We start from the raw sequence: 7,371 nt of genomic DNA, 5'->3' as shown, positions 1-7,371 counted from the left end.
GGTTACTCCTGACTCTGCACTCAGGAATTGCTCCTGGCAGTGCTCAGGGGACCCCATGAGATGCTAGGGATCAAACCTGGGTCAGCCGCATCAAGGCAAACGTTCTACCCACTGTACTATCGCTCTGCCCTCCCTTTTATTTCGCTTTTGAGGTCACACCCGGCAATGCTCAGAGGTCACCCCTCACTCTGCACTCAGGACTTACTCCTGGCGGTGCTTGGGGGACCATATGAGATGCCGGGGATTGAACTCAGGTCGGCCGCGTGCACGGCAAACGCCCTCCCCACTGTGCTATCGCTCTGGCCCCCGTTTGCTTCAGGGCCACACGTGGTGATGCTCAGGGCTGACTCCTGACTGCTCAGGGAATCTCTGCTGGCCGGGCTGGGAGGATCCCACGGGGTTCCGGGGATCGAACCCAAGTCAACCGCGTACAAGGCAAGTGCCCTCCCCTCTGTGCTATCCCTCAGCCCCCTTCCGGAACTTTCTCTCGCTGCTCACACTCCTGACGTTCGTGGGAGCCAAATCCTGGGGTTGGGCCCGACTTGGGGCTCTCGGGGACTCCGCAGATCCCCTGCCCTTCCGCAGTGTCCGGGGCCCTGGTTCTTGCCCAGGGGTGCTTCCTGGGCTGCCCGAGACTGGCAGAGCCTGCAGAGAGGCGGGCACGCAGCCTGGTCAGCGGGGTTGGGCGCTCAGGCTCCGGGGAACTTGCAGAGCACAAGGGCCATCTCGGTGGGACCAGGCCAGATGTGATGGGCAGTGAGGTCCCCATGACAAGGTGGGGAGCGCTTGGCCGACCTGTCCAAAGAGCCAGGCAGATTTGGGTCTCCCAGGGGCCCAGTGGGGCTGGAGCTCCTCCCCAGGGACCACAGGGTCACGGGGCTCGGCTTCACAGCACCCCCAAAGTTTCATGGACACCGGCCTGCGGCAGCTCTGCAAATGCGTAAAAATCATCCAGGCCTGACACCAGCTCGTAAAACAGCAGCTCACCGGGGCCACGCCTGGGGACAGGCCAACAGCATCCCCCAGGACGCTCTGGGGGCAGCACCCCCATCCCCGCCTGCTGCTGGGCCTCCCCTTCCTGTCCCCCACCCTCAACCCCACCCCCGGGGCCTCACCCAGCCCACCTCTTGCCCTGAGTCTCTTCCCCACCCCGGATCAATTTTATGGAAGCAACTCGGGGTGCGCCGATGTTCCCGCGGCCACTTTATGTCCCTGTTTAAAAATTCTTAATTAAGCAGGTTTTCTCTGTTTACACTTGAACTAATTACACTTTTAAAACCAACAATAAAACATTAGGCCTAGCTATTAACGGCTTCGCCGGAGGCCGGCGGCGCTGCCCGTCGGAGCAATTCAGGAACTGAACCCAAAGCGAGGTAGATAGCGGCGCCCGGGACAGCCCCGGTGCCCGGCTTCGCTCAAGAGGGTCCCCGGGGCTTATCCACCTTCTACCGGGGTGGGGTGGGGGACAGCCGGTGGCCCGGCCCAGCTTCCGCCCGCCCGGCAGCTGACGAGGTATCGAGGTATTGATTAGCTCGGCCTTCCACGCATCTTTGGAGACAGCGTCGCAGCCGGGAGTGGCCCCAGCTGGCACCGTCCGCTCCTGGGGTGCCCGGGCTCAGACCCTGAGGGACACGTCAGTGGCGTTCAAAGGAATAAGCTTCGGGGTGCGGTGGGGGGCCGGCCCGGGGGTCACTCAGGCGGCAGAGCAGGGCTGCTGGGAGATTTTCTGAGGCACAAGTGTGACTTTTCAACCAGGCAAACAGGGCAGAGCCCCGAATTTGGGGATCCTTTGGGGCTCAGCCTCAGAGTCACCCAAACCCCGGGTCCCTTCACCAGATGGGCACCGGCCAGGCCATCATGGCCAGTCTGGACAGCAGCCGGAGTGACATTCTTTTGTTTCTACTGCTGGGGGTTGGGGGAGACCACGCGGATAATCCAGAGGGTTTTGGTATTATCACACTTGCTCAGGGCTGACTCCCGGCTCTGTGCTCAGGAGTCACTCCTAGCAGGGATCAGGGATGCTGGTGGGGTACTGGGGATCAGGGTTAGAGGTGGGCAAGGTCTGTGCCACCTTCCCCGCCCTACTCACTCTCAAAGCTGCCTTTCTCAGACATGCCAAGTGCCATGTCGTGGGTTCTCAGCGCTCTCTCCCTGTCCCTTAGAACCTCCCCGCAAATCCTTTTTTTTTTTTAAATTTTAATGTAGGAGTACCGCTATTTATTCAGCCACTGATTAAGCTGACTGAAGCAAGCATGAACTCCACATTACTTTTTTTTAAAATTTTTTATTGAATATCGGTGAGGTAGACCATTACAAGACTGTTTGTGATTGGGTTTCAGTCATACAATGAGCCAGCACTCATCCCTCCACCAGTGTACATTTCCCACCAGCAATGTCCCCCGTTTCCCTCCCAAATCCCCCAACACCCCCCCTCCGGCCTCCCTCTATGGCAGGCACATTTCTTCTTTCTCTCTCCTTTTCCTTTTGTGCATTTATGGTTTGCAATCCAGGTACTAAGAGGTCATCGTGTTTGTTCAGGGCATTCAGTATTTTTATCGGGATGGTAAGGCTGGGGTAGTTTTTTAAGTGGGTAGCAGCTTTGGGGTTGTAGATGTGACTGCCGAGGCTTCCGGAAGTCCAGGGAGGTGGGGGAGGTAACCTATACCGGCCCCGAGAAAACCTGGAGATTTCAGTCACAAAACCCGGATAGCCGACTTTTCAGCAGATTATATCTCCATGAGGTTCGTCCTGATACAGTGGAGCCAGACCACCTCCCTGCGAAGTCTTGTTTGGGGTATTTATCTCTGTCCCATCTCCCTGCCAGAGAGCGTGAGCCCAGTATCTGGGGTCCGGGAGGGGACCGTGACAATCCATAGCTTCCTGGGGTTGAGACAAGTAAGCTCAGAGATAAATCAGGGAGAGACTTGCTCAAAGGGCAATCACACAGGTTGTACATCTGGGACCCCCAACTTTGATCCCTGGCACCATGTGAGCCCCCCAGCACTGCCAGCAAGTACTGAGCACTGAGCAGGGAGCAATGTCTCAGCCCTGTTGGGAGCACGAGGGATCCCAAATGCAGAGACCAACAGGGGCTGAAGAGGGAGCACAGCGGGGAGGGTGCTGGCCTTGCACGCAACCAATCTGGGTTCAATATCTGACACCCCCTCGAGTCTTCCGAGCCTCACCGGGAGGGAATCCCTGAACAAAGAGCCAGGAGTAAGCTCCGAGCACTGCTGGGTGTGACCCCCAAACCAAACTAAACATCTCTGTTGGGAGGTAAGGTGTAGTTGTAGGCGGGCCATGCCAGTTCTTTTTGTTGGGTTGGTTTTTGTTTGTATGGTTTTGGGTCACACCCGGCGATGCTCAGGGGTTCCTCCTGGCTCTGCTCTCAGGAATCACTCCTGGCAGTGCTCAGAGGACCCTGTGGGATGTCAAGGATCAAACCCGGGCTGGCCGCATGCAAGGCAAATGCCCTCATACTATCACTTCGGCCCCTTCTTTAATTAATTAATTAATTAGTTTTGGAGTCACACCCATCTCTCGTGGGTTACTCCTGGCTCTGCCCTCAGGAATGCCTCCTGGCAGTGCTTGTGGGACCATAAGGGATGCCGAGGATCGAATCCGGGTCGGCTGTGTGCAAGGCAAACGCCCTCCCCACTGCACTATATTCCAAGGTCCCCAGAGTGGTTCTTTTTTTTTTTTTCTTTTTGGATCACACCCAGCAATGCACAGGGATTACTCCTGGCGGTGCTCGGGGGAACCCTGTGGGAGGCTGGGAATCAAACCCAGGCCGGACACGTGCAAGGCAAACGCCCTACCCGCTGTGCTATTACTCCAGCCCCCTCCCACAGTGGTTCTATCCTGGCATCTCTCATAGCCCGCAGCCAGTGGAGCCAGAAATAGTTCCTGAGCACGAGCGGAAGGATAGTGACAAATCCTGAGCTGGGGAGAGGCTGCAGGGCAGGGCACAGTGGTCAGAAATGGGCACCTGGGGGGCCCGGAACTATAAGACACTTGGTGGCGTACTCGCCTTGCACGCAGCCAGCCCAGGTTCGATCTCTGGCACCCCACAGTGTCTCCCTGAGCGCCGTCCTGAGTGCAGAGACAAGAATCAGCCGAGCGTGGCCCCCAAATCAAAGCAAAAGGAAAGTGATGGGAGCAGTCACGTGGGAGAACGCGGGGCTGAGCGTGGGGCCAGGAGTAACCCCTGGGAGACGGGTGTCACCCAAAAACTAAAAAAAATAATTAATTAATTAATTAATTAAAATCAGGAGCTGGGCTGGAGCGATAGCACAGCGGGTAGGGTGTTTGCCTTGCACGCGGCTGACCCTGGTTCGATTCCTAGCATCCCCTATGGTCCCCTGAGCACCGTCAGGAGTAGTTCCTGAGTGCAGAGCCAGGAGTAACCCCTGTGCATCGCTGGGTGTGACCCAAAATGAAAAATAAAAATCAGCGACTCGAGGGCTGTAGCAATAGCACAGCGGGGAGGGCGTTTGCCTTGCACGCGGCTGACCCGGGTTCGATTCTCAGCATCCCATATGGTCCCCTGAGCACCGCCAGGAGTAACTCCTGAGTGCAGAGCCAGGAGTAACCCCTGTGCATTGCCGGGTGTGACCCCCCAAAAAAAATCAGTGACTGGAGTGATGGTACAGTGTTGAAAGGGTGCTTGCCTTGCATGCAGCTGACCTGGGGTCGATCTCTGACATCCCTATAGGGTCCCCGGAACACCGCTGGGAGTAAGGATGCCTTTACTGAGCTCAGGGCTAGGCCCGCACCCATGGCTGGTGTATGGCAGGTGAAGGGGGGAGTGTTTGTGGGCGCCGCCCCCGGCCCCACAGGTGCTGTGAGGGAGGCAAGAGACCCCTACAGCCTGGACCGCTCTGATGGGGCCCCAGAGCTCAGGACAAGTCAGGCTGCAGGTGGGGGAGGGGCAGGCATTCTCAGGAGTGTGTCCCAGAAGAGTTGGTAATCTGGGGGTATGCCCCCACATGCTGGAGGGACCAGCCACCGTGACGGGGGTGACCCCCTGGGTCCCCAACCCTCAGAGTCCTCCTCCAAGAGGGTAGGACGGTGTGGGTCGGGGAGTCAGAGAGGACCAAGCTGGGAACTGGAGTAACCCTCTCTGTCTAGCCCCCCTCCCTGCAGCCAAGGGCACCCTAGAAACTGGAAGAGGCTGGAGAGGGTCCCCAGAGCCCTCCACCCCACCCCCCACCCCGGGCTGAGAGCCCAGGTGGAACCCAGAGCCAAGGTGCCAAGCATCCATTTATGGCAATAGAGGGCGCTCTCTACTCTGCACCCCACCTGAAAGAGAGAGACCCCCGTTTCTTCCACCTCTGCAAACTGACCGCCCCCCACAACACACTGCACACTGAGATTTTAGAGAACGCTGGTTTGGGGGACCCTGCCTGGCGGTGCTGAGGGCTGACTCCTGGCTCTGCTCAGGGATCATTCCTGGTCGGGCTTGGGGGACCCTGTGAGGTGCCGGGGATCAAGCCCAGGTCGGCCACATGTAGAGCAAAGGCCCTTCTCACTGTGCGGTATCTCTCTGGCCCCAGCTTTAGCCATTGTTATCTGCAAAAAAAAGCCAGCAGAGGTTCAGCAGACATCATCCACCCATTTTGCAGCTGGGGAAACTGAGGGAAAGAAACTGAGGGCATGGGGCTCAGGCACGGGGGTGCTGTCCTCATTGCCCCCCGTGGGGAGCTTTCCCCCACCTTCTGACACCACAGACGACGGGCAAATTCGAGGTGGGGTTTGGTTTGGTTTGGTTTGGGGGTGGGCCACATCCAGTGGCACTCAGGGCTGATGCCTGCCTCTGTACTTGGGGGTCTCTCCTGATGAGCTCAGCGGACCATATGGGGTGCTGGGGATGGAACCCGGGTTGGCTACATCTTGCCAAGGAGAGTGGGGTGCCCCAGCAGATGAACATCCCACAATGTTCCCAGGATGGCGGTACATGCCCCCCCAGCCCTCAGACCTGGGTATGCAGCCCCCCAAGACCAGCCACACAAACATGCACAGAGCAAAGGTCCCCACGGCCTTGGGCTCCCCCACCATGATCACACACGGGGCCCTCCACTAGGGACCTCCATGGCTGGGGAGCACATGGGGGGCCTGACCCCCCCACCCCACACAGACTCTCAGGGAGAGGGTTAGACCCCCAAGGGATGCCGGCTGGAGAGGGATCCCAGGGATGGAAGCATCCAGAACAAACCCTTGAAGAGGGCTGGTGCGATAGCACAGCAGGTAGGGTGCTTGCCTCGCACGCGTCCGACCCGGGTTCGATTCCCAGCATCCCATATGGTCCCCTGAGCACCGCCAGGAGTGATTCCTGAGTGCAGAGCCAGGAGTAACCCCTGAGCATCGCCGGGTGTGACCCAAAAAGAAAAAAGAAAAAAAAATCCAGGCTACCAGCTGAGGCCGAAGCCCCCCTCCTGGGACTCTGTTAAACACTGGGGGTCCCCGCACAGTTGTTCCCCCACCCCAGGAGCACCCAGGTTCTGGTCTCCCATTGCTGGTGCTACTTTCCAGGCGTGACCCCCATCCTTGCCACTTGGTGGGCACCAACCATGCGATACCCCACAAGTAGGCAAGAGGGCCCCCCCAGATGCGGAGACTTAAGTCTGATGCCTTCGTTACACCTACTTCTTAGATCCTTCTAGAAAGCTGTCCGGATTTGGGGGGGCCACACCCTGTGGTGCTCAGGGCTTAGTTCTGGCTCAGGATTCAGGAGTGACTTCCTGCATTTTTGGGTGGACTTTGGGTAGGGGGGGCTGTAAACCAGCCCCTCCTGCATGCAGAGCGGCTCTCAGCCCTCTTTTTCGTTTTGTTTTGTCTTTTTTGTTTTTTGTTTTGGGGCCACACCCAGTGGTGCTCAGGGCTAACTCCTGGCTCTGATCAGAACTCACTCCTGGGGAGGCTGGACGGGGCCCTAGGGGGTGGGGGATCGAACCCGAGCCAGTGCCCTCCCCACAGTGTCCCAGCCCCTGCCCTCCACCCTCTGAGCCTTCCAGGGAACCCCAATCCTTCCTTCTCTCCCCAGCACCAAAACACCAACCAACACACAGAGTCCAGGGCCGACACCCTGTAAAGCCCTACCTGGAGTGAGCCCTGAGCGCAGAGCCAGGACTGACCCCTGAGCACAACCAAGAGAAGTGAACCAAAAAATAAGCAAACAAAACAAAACAACACACACACACACACACACACACACACACACACACCCATGAGGCCCAGAGCTCAGTGAGAAGGGTGTTTGTCTTGCATGCAGCCGACCCTGGATCGATCCCCGGCATCCCATAAGCTCCCCCTGAGCACCGTCAGGAGGTAATTCCCGAGTGCAGAGCCAGGAGGAACCCCTGAGCATCGCTG

The sequence above is a fragment of the Sorex fumeus genome, unplaced genomic scaffold, assembly GCF_029834395.1.
Source record: "Sorex fumeus unplaced genomic scaffold, SorFum_2.1 ptg000019l, whole genome shotgun sequence".
Taxonomy (NCBI): domain Eukaryota; kingdom Metazoa; phylum Chordata; class Mammalia; order Eulipotyphla; family Soricidae; genus Sorex; species Sorex fumeus.
The sequence above is the reverse complement of the archived record's forward strand: the minus strand, read 5'-3'. Positions refer to the sequence as shown.